Genomic DNA, 18,869 nt, shown 5'->3' on the forward strand with positions numbered 1-18,869 from the left:
TTTAACCAGGAACAAGACAAACTTCCATAAGCTGCTTAATTCAGACTTGGGACTGTTCCTTCAAATCAATTGATATTGAAATAATTACTTCTCAGAATCTGTAGAGGAAAAGGATGTAAAAAGAAAATTAAAATCTAATTACATGGAGGTAGGAAGCAGTGTCTGAGCAGACAAATCTTAAGCTTTAGCAAATTTTCAAAGGTTACATTATTCTTTTTGTCCCTAGGAGTCTTTTTACTTTTCTCTCCTCCTCTTGCACTTTTATCATTGTTTAAGCAACAAGGAAAGCTTTATTTTTTCTAAAACAAAAGTTATTTCTAGATGAAATTTGGCTAAAATGATTTATATATAATTTTTCTTTTATTAATATTATAAAGAAAATGTCATCCAACAGAATTGACTGAGCTACCCTGACAGTGTCAATGTCCTGAACAGAGGAATATACCCGTGTTTTCCCAAGAGCAAGGGAAAATTTATTTGTAGTGTTTGCATCTAAATTTCAGTTTAGGCAACTGCTCTGCTTCCTCTAATTCCCTCTTTATAAACTGTGTAGTTGTTCTCCTCTTCACTATTAAACTGCAGGGAGCATTATAAATTCACTGTAGTGGATGAAGTAATTCATGTATAGCATGAGCTAAATGCCTTTCTTCTTTTCAATAATTTTATACTAATTTAACTGCCCACCTGAATGGAATTTCAGTGATGAAGAGCAGAGCTCATGATACTTTAGAGAGGCAGAAAGAAGAAAAATGGCCATGTTGAAAGTATATATATGTAATATAAATATAAAAATACTAGAAGAGTTTTGCTTTGTCTTGGCAGGGGGAGTTAAAGTAAAGCTGATGCATTTTTAAGGGAAATATGGAAACCTGTTTGTTTGTTTGTTTCAGCACAAGTGTAGATTGAAAGCAGGGATATTGAAGTTTGAAGTGCATGGGGTAGGAAATGGGGGTTGAGCTTCCCCTAGGGAAAGTATTACAGCACAGAGGGAGAGGAAGGGTTTATGTTGGTATCAGGGTGTTCAGAAGGAGTTTTCTGAAGTAAAGCAGCAAATCACTAAGACCACAGAAATGAACTTGGCCATATACAAATACCTGAGGAAGAGTTAAAATGGGGCAAGCATGTACAAGACTTAACACACACGTGTGCATGCTCTCTAAGCCTCCTGCCTTATTCAGTACAGGGGATTTGCCAGTTCTGGTGTAGTTTTTCTGTCTGGTAATGCCAAATGTACCTATCCCCTAAACATTTGTCCCTTTCTTCCTTGAACCCGTATAAACATTTTTGTATTCACCACCTTCTCCAGCAAGATATTACAGGTTTGTGCTACCTTGTGCCTTCCTTGCCACTTTGAACATGGTTCCCTGTAGTTTCATTTACTGGACTTCCTTGAAAAGACCATCTATCCCTGTCCAGCCTTTCCATGTCTTCTATGATTTAGCACACCTGTTATATTCTGCCTAAATCCTTGCCATTGCCTGAAATATTTTGCCTACTAATTGCCTACTTCATAGGGAAGCCACTCATTTATTTTACTGTTTTGACATTTTTTAATCTCTGTTCCCCTTTCTGAAGGTTTTTGGTTTTCTAGTAACAGATGATTTTCAAGCCAAGGGTTTCAGCCCTACACACACCATTCTTATATATTTATGTTCAGTAAGATGAATTGTTGATTTAAACAGTGGTGTAGCCACCTGTTCTGTTTATCCTTCTTTTGCTAATTCCAAACATTTCCTTATTTTTTTTTCACTGCTATTGAGTGCTTGCTTGTTACTTTGTGGAACCAGCTGCTGGGACCACCAATTCTTTCTCTGCTAATGGCCAGGTATAAGACTAGGAGTCATTTTCCTTGCTTTATGCTTATTTCCACTGGGTTTCACCTCCCAGGTTAATGGTTTTGTGATGTCCTTCAAGTTTCACAGTCCTTTCTCATCCTCACTCCATTGAATGCTCTTTCTATCACTGGCACACTTCCTTGCCTTACCACTAACACTGCTTTCAAGGTTAAGATGCAATGAAATGACTAGCACAAACTCTAGAGTTTCCACTAATTACTTTCCTCCACTGCAATACTGACCAGTTATCCATATCATACCTCCTCCACCTTCCATCTTTTAGCCACTTGCTTCCTCATTCCTAAATGTTTCCCACCTATTTCACTGCTGCTCAGTTGTTTTAAATGCCTATGATAAGAGAGATTATAGGAAAAAGAGAACCCAGCAAAACAATTCAAACCTTTTGGTCCTTTAGTTGTTTTTCTGTTCATTATTTCTTCCAATACTTCAATTATTTGATGAGATACAAGACTTCCTCTGCAGAGCCTGTGCTGGTGTCCATATCTGATACACAGATCTAAGGAAGTCATATCTTTGTAGCTGCCCACTAATTATGCCAAGTGCAAATTGCTTTCTGTTTCTCATTTATTTTCATCCTTTGTCCTGTGATTCACATAAGGTAAAGAATTTTTGCATTTGCATAATACGAAACACTATTCTGAAAAGTATGTTCTTTGCATTCATTCAGCTTTTTCTAACTCATTAGTTTCAAAGTTCACTCATGGTCTTTGTTTAAAGTATTGCAGCTTGGTCCCCCTGCAATTCAGATGAAGTCCATTCCACTTGTGCAGGTTTTTTTTCAGATGTGTACCTAGGTATTGTTACAAATTTAAAAAAATAGACTTTTGGAGTTTCATGCCTCAGATAAATTTGTATTTATCTGCAGCTATATCAAATAGGCATCTTGAAGGAAAAGACACATTTTAATCACAAAAGGTTGACTTTTGTTTTAACACTAGGAAGAGATAAGTTTTCAGTTACAAACATTTGAAAGTGGGTTTTGTGTTTAGTGCTTTGCTGGAGAGATGTCATACAGCAAAAATATACTCAATTCTGTGTTAATTTGTTTGTGGAAACATTGGATTTTTTCCCTTCCCAAAAACAGTGTTATAATGGACTAGCAAATTTATCCAACTTCTGCTTGTGAATATTCCAAATATTAATGAATACATTGAGCTGATGATGGGGTTAGTGATGCATTGTAAAAATGTTAAAATTTCATATAGTCCTGCTTCATTCCTATAGCTATAATGAAGAAGGGTGTATTGTGGATAATTTAGATAATCTGCAGGGGAACTAAAGCAATGACTGTGAAGGAGAATGTGGCATGTCATCCCCCTAGGCCATGGAGCACTCCATTTGCTGGAATAGCTTCTAACTGCTATTTAGTGGGCAGCTAGTGGAAAATAAAATTGCTTCAGGCAAGTGCAAATCTTATTCTCTATTATTAATGTTTGCAGTCTGGGTGAGGAATAGGGTAAACTAACTCCATTTCTAATAAGGGGAGAAAACTGGAGGCTAAAGGAAAGGGAGGAAAAGATCAATATCTTCTTTTAGCAAGATTTCTTTTGAAGGATTGTTTGTATTGTGCTGAGTTTTTGCTGAGGTTGGAGGGAGGTAGGAATAGTAGGTTAGACACCTGTAGCTTCTTCTGGAGAGAGTGATTTCTGTCATCTAATGGTCATCCACAAGTGACTTGTTGATGAAGTTGGTAATCTCTGGTTTGCAAGAGCTCAGACATTTCTAAAATCTGAAAGTAAGAGAAGAGCATTAGGTGAGAGAAACATTTCACACCCTGAAAGCTGGATGAGCTCACAATAGTGTGCTCAGATTCTCAGGGAAAATGAGAATGTAGGTTTTGGGTGCTAACAAGTGATGAGATTTCCACTAAGAAAATCTGAAAAATTTCCAATTCTCTGAGTTTGTGTTTTGTTTGTTTAATTGCTTTTGGTTTGTTTAGGGTTTTTTTTGGTTTGGTTTTGAGTAAATAAGCTAAAGTAAAGCCAGCTTTATGGTATTAAGATGATGAAATATTACTAATCTATATAAATTGGCTCCAGAGGAATTTGTTCATCTGGGAATCTATGTGTCCATTTATACCAAAAACTATTGAAGTCAGTAGGACTGTGGAAGGAGCCCATCAGAAAACCTTTTCTTCCAAGTTTTCCACATACTAGCCCTAGAGGAGACTTTCATCTTTATAAAGTAGATTTCCCAAAATGGTGTCATCTGTGAACTGGCTGCCCTCAGGATACAGAGAGGAATGCTTCAGAGACAATAGGATGTTTTCAGCAGGATGGTGTGATGATCTCGCCTCAGGCAAGGTTTTCTTTTCCTCCCTCTCAAAGTTTCTGTCAGCTCCTTTCTCCGTGTGCCACCTGCTCTCCTGTGGACTGGATGTTAGACATAGGAAGTGCTTGTGGAATTTCTCTTCTGGGAAATATTGTCCAAACTGCCCATGGCTTTCTTTCCTGATACCTCCTAGTTCTCAATCAGATTGAGCAGGGGTGTGCATGCCTTCATCAGGAGAAGAAAGCAGTGTGTTTCCAGAACAGCTGGGCTAAAACACACATGTGGCGTCAACAAGGGGGAGTGAACTGGTTGGTACTCCAGTCTAACCAGATAAACTCTAATACCCATAGTCAGTACTCACATTTGTTTCCTGAAGAAAGAAATCATGCTGTAATCACTGTGCTGGGATGGATGGTCATGCCTCTTTGCTTGCATGCCAAAAAAAAGCACACATCTGGCAAGCCAGGTGTGAAGATTTTGCATAATCAGCATAAATCTTTTGAGATCTTGTTGATTGTTGTGTCTGGAGTGAATCTACCAAGTGCAGAGTTTACTTCTAAACTCTATAAAATTAATTTTTATTTTAAATACAGTGGGTTGAGTGGACATGGGCAAATGTTGAAATTCCTGTTAGCAGAGGGGAGTCAGAAAATGTGAAATGAAGGTTAGTAGTAAATCAAAGCCTTCAATCTGTGTTGGGATTGCTGAGAAGCACCAAGCAGTAAACTGCAACTTCTTCTGACATTCTGAGTGGTTTAAATTTTGTCTGTGAGAATGTAGATGGGGAAGATGAGAAGAACTCTACATATAAAGCTATCAAGAGAAAAATAACTACCTGTCAAGTGAGATAACAACTATGTGATATGATAAGAGATTTTCTTTAGTTTTTCACTGGATCAGTTTTGAAGCATCATAGGTAACAGCTATCAAACAAATGTCCAAACAATAATTTGCATGATTTTTTTTCCCTTTCAAACCTTTCCCAGAACAGAAGTAAGGCTGTACTGCCAAATTATTCATTTGCCACCTCATTTTCCATTTATGCTCTCTCCCTCAAGAGGAGTCAGCTGGAGCAGGATGTTCAGGACAGTGTGCAGTAAGACTGTGAACATTTCTGAGGATGGAGACTTTACAGGCAATGTTTTAGTGTCTGAACACCTTTGCAGCAAAAAAATTGTTCCGTGTTCATATGGAATTCCACGTGCATCATTTTGCCACCATTGCCTATAGCTGTCTCTTGTGGCACTGAGACAACTCTGATTCCAATTTTAAGCCCTCTTGGACATTTGTGTGCCTTCCTCCACCAAAACTTCTCTTCAGGTTGAAGAGTCCCAACTCTCTCTCAGCCTTTCCTCATGTGAGGTGCTGCAGTCCCTTTGCTGTCTTAGTGGACTTGCCCCAAAAGCCTTGAGCTGGAGCACCCAGAACTAAGAGCCAATACTCCAGATGAGGTTTCGCCAGCACTGAGCAGAGAGGACATCACCTTCCTCAACCTGCTGATAATGTTTTTCTTAATGCAGGTCAGAATATTGTTTTGCCTCTTAGTTGAACAATTTTAATTTCTAATCTTAAAAACAGTGAATGCTTAATTGTAAAAAAGAAAAAAAAAAAAGTAACCACTAACCAGTACTTAACATTGTGGATTAAGAGAAGAATATGCTTAATGAGACATGACTCCCTAATGTCCTATTTTTTTGCTGAAAACATTGGGTAAAAGAAAAATTGTGACAAAATAAGTTAAAATGGGGTGGTTTTCTCCCTTGTTTCTGCTCTCCTTCATTCTTCAAGCTAATGAGAAAAAGAAATAATTTGCCGGAGAACTTTGATTTCATCAACATATTCCTCTTATGATTGATAGGAAAAACACCAGGTGAGACCTTCAGCACTCACTATTTGGAAACCAAGAGCAAGATCTATGTTTATCTAGACCTGGTCCACTAGTTGAGGAGGTATGTGAGATGTGCACTTGCTGCATCCTTTTAGAAGCAGGGGTGAAAATGTCCTGCTTTTTGGGTGCTCTGTACTGCATTTGAGCACTGGCATATTAGAAATGGGGGAGTGGATCTGAGGAAAGGGCAGAGGGCAATATGCAGTTCTAAAACTTGTGATTGTCCATCCCAGAACTGAGCTGGCATTGGGCATTCATAAGCTCAGATAGACAGCACTTCTCAGGATATCACAAAAGGAGCTCATGTAAGACAGGACATTTTTCATCAGTCAGAATTTAAAAACCTCTCCCAGAGAGGCTGGTAAAACTGGCAGTCAGCCTACAAAGTTTTTGTTATCTCAGAAGTACAAATCCTCCTTGAATTCCTTGTCGGATACCACAAAATTAAAATCACGCAAATTTTCCTTGATTCTAGCCTTCCTTGAGACTTACCTTGAGAGCAGGAGGGTTCTTAGGCCAGTACAGTCCCATTACACCTGCCAGTCACAGTGAAGGTTCAGGAGGTGGGTACTGATGGAAAAAATTTAAGTACAGAGAAGTGAGGGCTGCAGTCTGTATGTTTTTATGAAGCACTGTTCAGAAACTTCCCTGTCTGACCATTCAGCAGCACTCTGGCAGTCATGCTCCCACCACCAGACACTTTCACTACTGGTGCCTTCACAACAGGCAGCTCCAGGGACCCAAGAGGACCCTGGGTTTACTCTCTGCACATCCCACACCCCCACAGTCAGACAAGGTTTCCTTGGGGCTTGACCCTGGATTTTTCACAGCAGAGTCTCAGACCCAGTCTGGATTTCTTGAAGTAATTTTACCATGGCGCCCCTACGGAATAACAGCTGGAGCTGCTGCCTCCATAGAGGGACCATGAACAAGAGAAACCCTGGGCTTTTGTACCCTCTCAGTCTGAGATCTTCCAGCTGAGTCATCACCTCCTGAGTACCTCCAAGGTGACTAACACTTGGAGGTATTCAGGAGCAAAGGGTCACTGTCTTACCTCAGGCTCCCACCACTCAAAGCTCAACCTGCAGCTGGCACTGCACGTCACACTGCATTCCTCAGCAACGTGGTATGTAAAGTTTGAGTGTATTCTTTCTTTTTGTTGCTTAAATGATGCCTAAGAACAACTGTCATGAGGTACAATTGTCCCTTCTTGTTAGGGCTACCAACTCTCTTACTCTGTCCACGGTATGAGATGTGAAGTCTCCCTGTCAGAGAGAGCAGTACCATCATTACGAGATGACCATACAGCAAAATTATGCAAGAGCACTACCAAACAGATGGTGTCCTGGTACAGTGCAGCACTCCTATTTGAGTTTCTTAAGCTCTTACATACAGAATATTATCCCTGCATCAACAAAAACATCAGAAAAAAATTATTTAAAATATTATCCTCCAGAAGAGCCTTGCTGAGAGCAGGTAATAGCCAAGAGACTTTGGCTAGATGATCTGTTACTTTTAGGCAGCATGCAGTCACTAATCCACTGGGCTTTATGGGTCTATTTAAATTAGATATATGCAGGCAGTGCATTATTTATAACCAAAAGCATGAATAATTCAATGTGCCCACTCTCAGCAGGTATCCAGCTTGTGCCAGAAGCCTGCACTAGATCCTTGCTTTCAGAATAATGAAGAGACTATTAGATAAGACTCTTTTGCTTGTATGCTCCAGTTTGCTCTGTCTGCTCTTCCTTTTGTATTTCTAGTTTGGCTCTTTTGTCAGTGAAGAAGAAGAGATGATGTATTCTCTACATTATTCCCTTCATCTGGAGACGACATACTATGTCTAAAACAAATTATGCAAATCCGTTTAGGATGAATGCATTAATTTCATTTCTGTTTCATTGTGATGGAGACAGTGGCGTGTTCAAGACAAGGGACTTAAAGGCAGCGTGGCTCAGGGAAAGCACAATGCTCCTGGCCTAACAAATCTGGTCTGCTACACTCCACTGCACAGCCTGGGCTCAGCTGTGTCCTGAGACCAGTTGTGGCTGTCGGCCTTGTTGGAAAGTGTCTGTTGTATCACCCTCATGCTCAAATCCAGAGGCTGGAAAAGAGTTCATACTACATGCCCTCTTGCCCTCTTGGCTTCTTATTATAAGTGGTCTGAGTTAGGGCCTTCTAGTAGGAGGGTTGTTGCTGCTTGTTCCTCCCTGAAATTTGGACACCAAGTCCAGAGCAAGCAATACAGTAAACTAAATTTGTCTGTCCATTCTGAGTCTGAGCTGCTCAGAAAGAGCTTACAGTGCTATTGCTTGTTTCTGCCCAAGTCCAAGAGTAACCAGGTATTACAGTCAGATTTTAAAACACTGGGCAACCTGGACAATCTGGGGAAGAACTAAAAATTCTTCAGAACATGTGACATGCTGGGTTGTTACACAAGTCAAGGCAGCAGAGACCTCCAAGTTCCCTACAGCTGAAAACAGGATGCAAGTACTTTACTGATAAGCTTTGTTATTAAATCCTTAGTGGTCTGTTACTGAATCAGTGAAGAATTGCTGAGATATTTTTCTAGGAAAAAAAATACATAGATTCAAGCTCTCTCTGTCTGCTTGACTACAGATGAGCCATTATTTTCTGTACCTCAGGTCCTCATTTATATATCTGCATAATAATAGCTCCCTAATCATTGCAGTAATATGAAGGGAAAAATGCACCAAGGATAGTGAGCACTTGAGAGTCATGGTTTGGAAGGCAAGTGGGTTAGCTAAATATTATAAATACAGTTCTTCTCCTACAACAGCCCGAGAGATTGCTTCTGTATTCACCAAAACACAGCAGTTAGAGAGTACAGCCAGTTTATACTGGAGTATAGCAGAATTACACAAATTTAGGTAAAAACCACAATTAAAACATCCTGCAAAGCTGCTGCTTAGAATTCCTTGCCTAGATGATTATAAGCACTCTATGCAGAAAATTGCAAGTCTTCAAATCTTGAGGTACATCACAGGGTCTTCAACAACATAAACTTTAGTGGAGTGTTTAAATGGACAGTGTTCTTGGGTGTCATTGCTTCAGAAATAAGAAACAGAGAAAACACTCTGTCATCAGATATGATATCATCATTTGTACCTTGTTGAATTTTGACTTCCACACTCCCTGACAAGATCTCTTACAAAAGCACTGACCTTAGCCAGCATGGCTTAACAGAAAAGAATCTAACCAAGTCACATAAAGAGTAGAAAGTCCAAAAGTATGAAAAAAGATAGTCTGGCAATATAGTGGTATCCTTAATTGGGATTAAGCAGTAAGATCTGTTTCAAATACTGTATAGAAAATCTATACTAGTGTGAATTCTTTTTGATTTATTTTTCTTGGTTAAACATCTTAATGGCTGGTTATAATTCCCCTCTGAATGTGCAGTGATTCAATGACAGAATCATTTCACAATGTTGTATTGTTTTGTTCCAATAGGAAAGACAGGTTCTGTGCTCCAAAGGAGGAACTTAGCTTATTGTAGAAAACGACTCAGAAGATAAAAGCCTCACAGAACTGCAGGATGATCTGGAAAACAATTCTTAATGATGGTATTTGGCTAAGAAAAGGAAATTCTTCCCAAATATAATAAATTATCAAAGAGCTATGTCCACTTCATACTGTGTGATTTGAAGCTGTGGTGGCACACACACACACACAAAAGGTTTATAGTAGGGATGAGAAATAAAGGGGTCAGCAAATAACTTTGATTGGTATCAGTGACCTCAGTGGTTCTACTAATGCTTCTGCTGTAAGATCCCCTTTTGTCCTACCAGGTGAACCAATAAGGGGGAGAAATTCTACCCAATGATGGCTTGCATATGAAATTTATGAATCTCAGAAGCAGAATCTGAAAGCCTTCAAGGGAGGAGAGCTTGAGCTCTCATTCAACCTTGTTACAAGTGCAAGATGGCCAGTTGCAGCTGAAACATTGGAGTGAGATTCTTTGCCCTCATAGATCTGTGATCATAGAAGAGCTCTGGAAGTCACATTTCAGGTAACTCAAAACTTTATTTTCATCTGTTGCATGTTTTCTTTTAAGTTACTTCTGGAAAACATAAAATATAAGTTATATACAACTGATGAAGGAACTGGAATCTAAAAGCTGTTTTGTTTGCTGCTACTCCCCACAAACTTTGCTGTCTGCATCACAGCCAGTGCCTGTCATTACCTGTTTGTAGGGGAGAGAGTGCTTTCCTTAAGCTGTATTAGCAAGATATTTACTACTCAAACTCCTATTTCTTACAGGTACTTGGACCCCAGTAGCACACTGTGATGGATTCTTATATCAATGTTGCCACCATAAGTAAAGAATAAAGTGTTGTAAGAAAGTGAGAAGGGAAGAGAGGAAATAAAATGTATGTATGCATTGGTTTGGTTTAGACTAGGTTCATTTAACATTCTCTGATCACAACAGAATGAAAATAGTTTTTAAAAAATGGGATATTTATTCTCATAAAGTCCTATCTGTAGAAGTGAGATAGTGCTCTTCTGTTTATCTGGGGAAACAAGGCACAGCAAGATTAATGCAGAGTTTCATTGGATGTAAAGAGCCTGGGTTTAGGATGTGTTTCCAGGGCAGGCTTCTCAGAATAGGAACAATCTAGAAGGCATTGCAGGGAGAGAGTTGTATGAGGCCCAGTAAAAATCAGGCACCAACTTCTGCAACATTTGCCATTGGTCAGGTTACAACTGGGAGTAAGCAATTTGAAAGGTATGTATTCCTAAATGTAAATGAAAGAGAAATGGTATCTAGATGATTAAGAACTTGAATTAAGTAAATATTTTAAAATAAAAACTCTACCAATTTGAGAAACACTGAGGAGGGAAAAGCAGAATAAAACTCTCCAAAAGGCTGGTATCAGTTGTGAGTAGCAACTTAATTGTTCATCCAAGAAACTGTTGTGTAGCTCTCAAGAGCAGAGAGGGCACACACCTTTTCAGTCTGTGTCCCCCGGTGACCCTTGGCTGGCCACAGGGCTTGCAGGAGCTTTGCTGATCTCATTGTATGTGCTACTTCCACCTTAAACTAAATGAGAGAGGAAATCTCTTCAGTGCTGCAGAGTATGGGTGTCACCAATAATTCCCCTGAGGGCTCAGAAAATAGGGCAAGGTAGAGGAAGGATTTCCATTCATTTAATGCACTGATGATCTGCAGTTTGCAGGAGCACATCTCATATTCTGCAATTTGACTTAAAAATCTGTCACTGGATTGAAGGCAGCAACTCTGTGGTTGGAAGCCAGAGCAGGGCCACCTGCCCACTAGCTTCACTGCAGCTCTGTGAATGTTCCAGTGATGACAATTCTGTTCAGCTGCTAGCAGAGTAGAATCTCCAAGAGATCATTTGCTGACAGATGCTGCAGAGATAGAGGCCTTGAATTCCGTCCTCAGCCTTAAATATCCTCCATCAGGATCTCCAAAGAAATGCAGAAGGTCTGCAATTACACCATCTCTGGCATATCTTCCTCTTTGATAAATTTAGGGCTTCATTTCTCAGGGCTATCAATTTGGCAACTTCTTATCCAGTGCTAAATTTACTGAAGGTTGAAGGAAGTTTCTAACCATAATATTTGGATTTATGACCTCTTTCTTGTAAGACATGTTCTCTTTGAATATCATTGACTAGGAAATAAGCTAAATGAAGACATAATCCTGCAGCATGTCAAGCACTGTCCTTTTTCTGAAAGAGTGCACAGGCTGGAATTGCTCTTACCTTGGGCAATGACATGGAGATTCAGCCTGAACATTCTTTCATGTGTTCTTCCCCAGTTTCAACACCCACCACCCCCTCCCCAGTATATATTCACTCCTTTCCTTCCTTGCAGTTTTTCACCTAACTACCTGCTTTTCAATCCTTATGACATTTTAAGGCTGAACAAGTTTCCCTTGAAGCAGTGATTGCCTCAGAGCCTCTTTTACTCTTGCTGCAGTTCACCCTCTGTCTGATCCTTCTGGATCCTTCCTGGAGCCTTCTGCATAGCACAGTGATTCAGCAAACTCTGCATCAGGTTTCTTTCCTGACAAGCAGAACCGGTTTGAATAGGATAGGATGAGAAATCCAGAGATTGCAGATATTACTGTATCACATATTCCTGTATCAAACTGAGACTTGCTTGAAGTTTTTGAATAAGAAAAAATCTAAAGCAAAGTATCAGCTGAAGCAAAATAGTTTAAATAAACTTTAACTGCTTCAGTTTTAAAGCAATCACTGTAAACAAAAGAGAATTCTTCATTTTCAAAAATGTAAAAAGTGTAAAAAGATTCTTCATTTTCAAAAATTTTAAAAGATTACTTTGAAATGCTTTCAAGATGCAAATTTAAAAAAACATTGAAGTGCAGCCTTCTTCACACACAAACACACACAAACAAAAAATACTATCCCAAAAAACCAAGAACAAAACAACAGACCCCCCAAAGAACCTCTGAAAGTCAGTGAATTTCCAAGAAGCAGTTAATGGAAACATTTTCTGACTAGCATTATGAAACTTTAGGTCTCCTCACTTTCTCCTGTGATGCTAATCATGGACCAGTATAACCACATAGCTTCAGTTATGCCTGATTAATTCCATTCTACAACAAACTCTGTGCATGAACCACTTTGGGTGCATCGATGCAGCTCCTGAGAGGCCAAGCAGAACTGCCTATGCTGGCCCAGAAGGAGCAGCAGAGCTGTGTTAGCCCTGAGTTGAGCTGAGCTGAGTTCTGCCTGCTGAGCCCAGTGCAGGGCGTCTGGGTAGAGTGCCAAGCTAACAGAGGGAGGTTGCTCCTGATACCCCAGCTGGCTTATTCAAACCAGGTGATGTGCAGATACTGAATACTCAGTTGTTCAATGTCAATAAACCCTTTCTTTGTTCAGTGCAACACAGCTGAATCACAGCTTTGTAGGGTCACAGGTATGAGGAAAGTCTGAACTGAAATCAAGTACAGCTTCCCATGTTTCAACAGGCATTCTGCTTAGCACACTCTGAATTTCTTGCTATATGTCAGACAGAATAAACAGTTCTATTTCCCTGCTCTGCCAAGTATTTTGTAGGCTCACAGTACAGTAAAAACCATGCTCAACAGACTGAGACAAACGTAATTTTATATGAAGAATTGCTGTCTCACACTTTGAGAGAAGTGCTGGGGAACCTCCAATATGGAGGCAGCAGGGACCAAGTGGAATAGAACAGAATGATTGTTATTTAGCAAATACCAAAGACTAATTCTGCACTTGGTACACAAGAAAAATCATGCAGAGGTACCTGTCAGCACTGGGTCCTGGGAGGGCTAGAGTGCAGCAGGAGGACAGAGGCCATTTTCAGCAGGGTTTTCAGTGTCAGAAAGAACTGCAGTAAAAAACACATTTTTGCTGGAAGTTGAATTCTGACTGGACTACTAAAATATAGCATTATTTTCCTGTGTTTATCCAAGACAGACTGAAGCTTTTTAAATTGCCTTCTTGTCTGCTGGCAGCACCTATTGAGAGCTGAAAAGGCTGAAGTGGCTAAAGAGGGAGCTGATGAATAAAAATTGTTCAGTTGTCCCTTGCTCAGTGGATCAGCAGCCTCCTTGCTCATGTCTCACCAAAAAACCAAAAGTGAGGAATGCAAGATACTGGAGAGACTCCCAGGGTCTGAGTGTGGCACAGTGGGGGACTATGCATTGGGAAGGCACAGAGACATTACTTAAAGCTAGCACTAATGTCTGTTCCTTTGCAGCAAGAGTGCTCCACTATTCCAGTCACCTTATCTGACTGATATTTGTCACTATAGGGATTTTCTTCTGTTGGGGTGATCTTTTGTTACACTACAATACCAAACACCTTCTGTCTGGGCACAGCAAGCTGTCTGACAAAACCTCTGTGTTCTGGTGTTTCGTGTTTCTCTTTGTGAAGTAATGTGGGAAGAATGGGGTACTGGAAAAATAACCTTAAAAGGAATTTGAAGGTGATGTTAAAAAACCCACATTTTCCTTCTATTCCTTCCTTTCATTTCTCCTGTGTTCTGTCCTACTAGTGGAGACACACTGGCATAAACCCAAAGTAGATTAAACTGAGGTTTTCATACTTGTATGCAAAGTTTCATTTCTTTAAATAGAGATTTTGTCAGAGGGAGGCTGATTCTTGCCCATTTGTCCATCAAGGTAACCTGACTATCTGCAGCTCATTGATATCTGCTGTTGTTCTCACACTGAAGTGAATTATGGATTAGGCCTGATAATACAACAGTTTGTGTTCCCTGGGACACCCACAGGGTGAAGTACCAGATGCTCAGCCTCTTGTAGGTCAGGAAGTGTTAGACACTGACACTGGCTTGAAATGACCAAAGACTGGATTTTTAGCCCACAAACACATCCCTTCCTCTGTTACCATTGTTCTACCTGGACTAAGATATGTACCAAAGTACCTGGCATGACATGAAGACAAGCAGGGGTGGAAATGAGAAAAATGGCCAAATTTCCTTTTTTGTTTCCTGCTCTTTCTTTGTTTTCATTACTTTATTCATTACCCTAGGTCTGTGCAAGGGGAAGACACAGACCCTCATGTAAAAATTGATGTAACAAACACGATTTCATTTTACAGCTTCCTCCAGTTACCTTAACCCATGGCTCAAAAAGAGCCAAAGTGATTTGTTATTACTATGACTTGGCAAATTTTTGCATGCACGTTTTATGTACTGCTGCTGCACATTGTTTAGTCAAGTGGTACCCTTGTCCTTAGGCTCAAGCCCTGGGAACAGTGATGATGGAAATGCCAGTACTACCTCAATATGTCACTTCACATTGGTCTCCTGAGACAAGAAGGCCACTTATTTCCAGAAAGGCACAATAATTTGTGTCAGCTCGTTAAGCTGGCATACTGCTGATTCAGGCACTGAACTCTAACAAAGCACTTTGTCCCAGCTCTGTAATGGCCTGTCCCTTGTATTGCCTTGGGGATAACTGAGATAAGTTCCTGGAGGGAAAGGTCAAAGAACTCAGGAAAGATTGTTATTGTCAATCCGAATTAAAACTGATGCTGGAAATATAATATTTGAATAGTGCATTGAATAACTGGAAGGGAAAAATCTCTTGGAGAGTATGTGTAAGTGGTAAACTCCAGACAGAATAGAGTTGCTGCCTGTATAAAAATCTCTGAAAAGGAAGGAAGAATTTAATAGATTAGGAGTGGAACTTGGTCATGGTTTATTAATTCATTTTCAAGACTGAGGGAGGAAATCTTTATCAAAAATACCATAAGGAGAAAGCGGTAAGTGACCAATGCAAGACAGGCCAAATAATTTTGCAGGAGGCAGCAGGTAGTACAAGAGATTATTCAAGGAGGTCAAACAGAACAACTTTTGGAAGGATTTTTCTTTGGTTTTGGGTAATGGGTGATATTAAGCTGTTCATGACAGAACGATTTAGGACAGATGTTTGGGAGGGTGGATCCTGGTGCACACTTCTTTATGGAACTAAGACTGGGTGCAGTGTCTTGTTTGCACTTTGTATCTGCTTGGGTTGATTCAATCTGGATCTTTTCAGAATCCTGCTAGGGAAGTGTCAGAAGTGAGAGAGCAAGCTCATTCCTTCTGAGCTGAAGCAGCAGCTCAAGAAATGTGGACAAGGCTGCTCAGTTTTGCAGAGGTGCAATTTTGTTGGGGGGATGGGGGCAGGGAGGGCAGGAGGAGATCTGCTTTACAGTGAAATTCCTTTTGGTCTCTTGATATTAAGTAAGCTAACTTTTTCAGTTGATATCTGCTGCACCAGTTTATGTGCTTAATTGAAGGAAGGACTTTAATACAGCTGTAATTTTTATAACCTCTGTCCCAGGCATGCTTCACCTGCCTCTTCACCTGCCTTTCCTTGTGCTTTAAATAGGTGCAAATATTGCTAGATAACCTGAAAATTCTCTCACCATTTAGTCTTCCTATTAATTGGCAAATTAGGAAACTCTTTCATTTTCTGAGTGCTGTATTTTGCTGGCTGCTTGCTTTGATTTGGTAGTTTAAAAACATCTACATAAAACCCTATTTTCATTTGCCTATCATATAATTATTGAGTCACACTTCAATTCTCCTATATCAAACAAAAAGCTGAGGGAGTTAAAAAACATTTGGTTTTGGGGAACTGGTTCAAAAAACAGGCTCTTTGGAGGATACTAAAATTTTTTGCAGAATCTTGCAAAAAATGTAGTTGAAACTGAATAACTCATTCAGGCAAAGAAGTAGACCTATTGGTCAAATTTTCAAAACAAATCAGGATTGATTTCATTTTTGAAGTATGTGGTCCCCTGCTTCCACTTTCTGTGACAACAACCATCACTATGATATCACTTACACCTGAAAAATGCCAAGCCTGATTCTTCCGGGACCAGAAAACACAAAACATCATCAGAAAATGCAAGCTTGATAAAATGTTCCAACTTCTTGACAGAGATGCACATGAAGGTTGGGAAATCTGAACCAATCTATCTTCAAAACAATACATTTGAGATTTTATGCTTAATTGTTCTAAAAACACACCTGAAAGTTAGTGGCAGTTCTCTCCCTCTGTCTTGAAATGTTGATAAATTTTGTGTTCACCATATGAAAGTTTGGATATATTCCTAAACTGGATTTTTATCTTGGTCTCCACAACCAGAAAGAATTGCTTTCAGTAGACCTTGATTGCCACAACAGCAGCTTCATTATATCTTCTTCAGATTATTTCTGACAGCAATATTGGATACTGCAAAGGCTTCCAAGTGCTGTAAATTTTCTTAGAGTGAATGCAGCTGGAATCCCTGAAGAAATACAATGCTGTTTAAACCTCTTTTTGATTCCTACCCCAGTCTCTTTCTCTCCCTACTTCTCAACATAAGAATCAACTCAGATGTTTCCCCCACACATTTTATATTTAAAAGCTATTAGTGACGTTTCTTAAACAGTGTTTAATTTAGATGCTGGTTTTTTCATGCAGCACCTTCTGGCTTGGCAAAGGGAGGATGGCATCGTGAACTTGCAGACAGAATCAAGTCAGTGATAGGGGTGTCTGCTAATATACTTTCTAGGCATTTGCATTACTTAGCTGCTTTAAGCAGGTTCATTTAAGAGATATGTTCAACTTCTACACTTCATTTTACTCTGTTCTTTATTTTTAGTAGTGTACATCTATATGAGCCCTCAGGTAGCATTCAATTGTTGCAGCAGTTTATGGAGAGCTTCTAATAAGTTTGCACTAGCTTTTAGTCTCTGAATTCAGACATGAAGTGGTCTTAATGAGCAAATTCTGAAAATGGATGTATGCCTGGTGAATACTGACTGCCCTTAGCAAAGTGATAAGGGTGGCCTTCTTGGTGCCAGCACCAGCTCCCACTAAAACAAGCCTGTTTTCACTAACATGTCTTGAGGAAGGAAACACTCCACAAAAGATGTAGGAAGTGGTGCTAATGTGTGCCTAATGCCATAATCCAAAAAATGCCAACAAGACAGTGTTGTGTACACTACAGAAGTATATATATTAACCATGGTTTTCTCCCCAGTAATTGCAATGACTGGAGAAACCAGGAAAAAACTAAAAAAGAAGAGAGTATTATGATAGGTTCTCTGGTTCTCAAACTGTTCTGGCATATATTCATTTAAATATTTTATATATATATATATATATATATATATATATATATATATATATATATATGTAATTATAGAATTTTTTCATTTTCTTTCTCCCTCCCATTTTCATTTGAGGTGACTGATTTATAAACTTTTCTTATGGACAAAATAGAAAATAGCATCCTTTAAACTCTGTTATATTTATTTCATGCTGTGAGATAATTGTCAAGTGATCTCACGTAGCACATTTTGATCTGTCTATAAATCAGTGTACATTAGCATGTTCTTAAGGTTGATCAGGATTTTTCTGGGAGCATCTGCTCCTTACTCCATACAACTGTAATCACAGTTTCAGGTAAGAGAGTCTAATAGATGCAATGCTGCAGAAGACTTTTCACGAGGTCCATTCTCTGAATGTCTCTCTATCTGGGGTTGAATTATTTGGTAATGAGATTAAAACTATTCATAAAGCCTTGCAATGGGAAACATTTTATGTTCAGACAGTGGATATAACATAACTTTATTAATGTTGGAATAGACAGTATGATGCAGATAAGCAGCATTACTCTGCTGAAAGGTAGTAAGCATATGACAAAATTTCTCTTCTGTCTCATTTTGAAAAATCTTGTGTTTAAGGGAGATGATTATGGAGGCCTGCCAGTGACAGACAATATGTGCAGCTCAGTTCTGTCGCTTATGGGTTTGTTAAAGTGGTTAAGGTATCAACAGTCTGGGTTTAGCCACAAAATTAGACTACAAATCCAGATCACAGGCCAAACCAATGTGTCTGGGCCTCTGTCTAAAACTGGGTTTGTATATGGCTGAATATTCAAGAAAGGGCTGGAATTATTATTAGCAGAAACATATGCCACTGATGCTGATAGCATGTAAAATCTACTTTCTAAATCATGTGTCCTTAAGTAAGATAAAATATGCTCATGTCACTTCATTTTTCTTCATTTTTCTAGAGTGAAATCAGACAGACAAATACATTTAAGTAAGGCATCAGAAAAAGGACTAGTTGGCTTTGCTAGTACAAATTAGTTTGAAAGCAAAGAACTTCCATTATTCTCTTTGCTTGTTGGGATAGACAGATTGATTTTATAATTTCCTTGAGACATAGAACTAACATTGTGTTTAAGAGGGGAGTGGGATACAGAGTGTGCAATAGCTGCCAATCCAAGAGGTAACAAAAATGTTCTGTTAGAGTAAGGAGAAAAGATCTTTTAAAAGAGGGTGTATTTGTGGAGGCTGAGCAGAATTGTTGA

General features: G+C 39.3%; 1 long non-coding RNA gene across 1 annotated transcript; it reads right to left on the reverse strand.

The window, feature by feature from the left end:
- Positions 1–2,402: 2,402 nt before the first annotated feature.
- On the reverse strand, positions 2,403–6,619 carry LOC132328343 (uncharacterized). The gene is made up of 2 exons (XR_009486747.1): positions 6,508–6,619; positions 2,403–3,585 (listed from the first exon to the last, which is right to left on the reverse strand). It is a non-coding gene; the product is annotated as an uncharacterized LOC132328343 (long non-coding RNA).
- Positions 6,620–18,869: the final 12,250 nt, after the last annotated feature.

Source organism: Haemorhous mexicanus, chromosome 6, assembly GCF_027477595.1.
Source record: "Haemorhous mexicanus isolate bHaeMex1 chromosome 6, bHaeMex1.pri, whole genome shotgun sequence".
Classification (NCBI taxonomy): Eukaryota; Metazoa; Chordata; class Aves; order Passeriformes; family Fringillidae; genus Haemorhous; species Haemorhous mexicanus.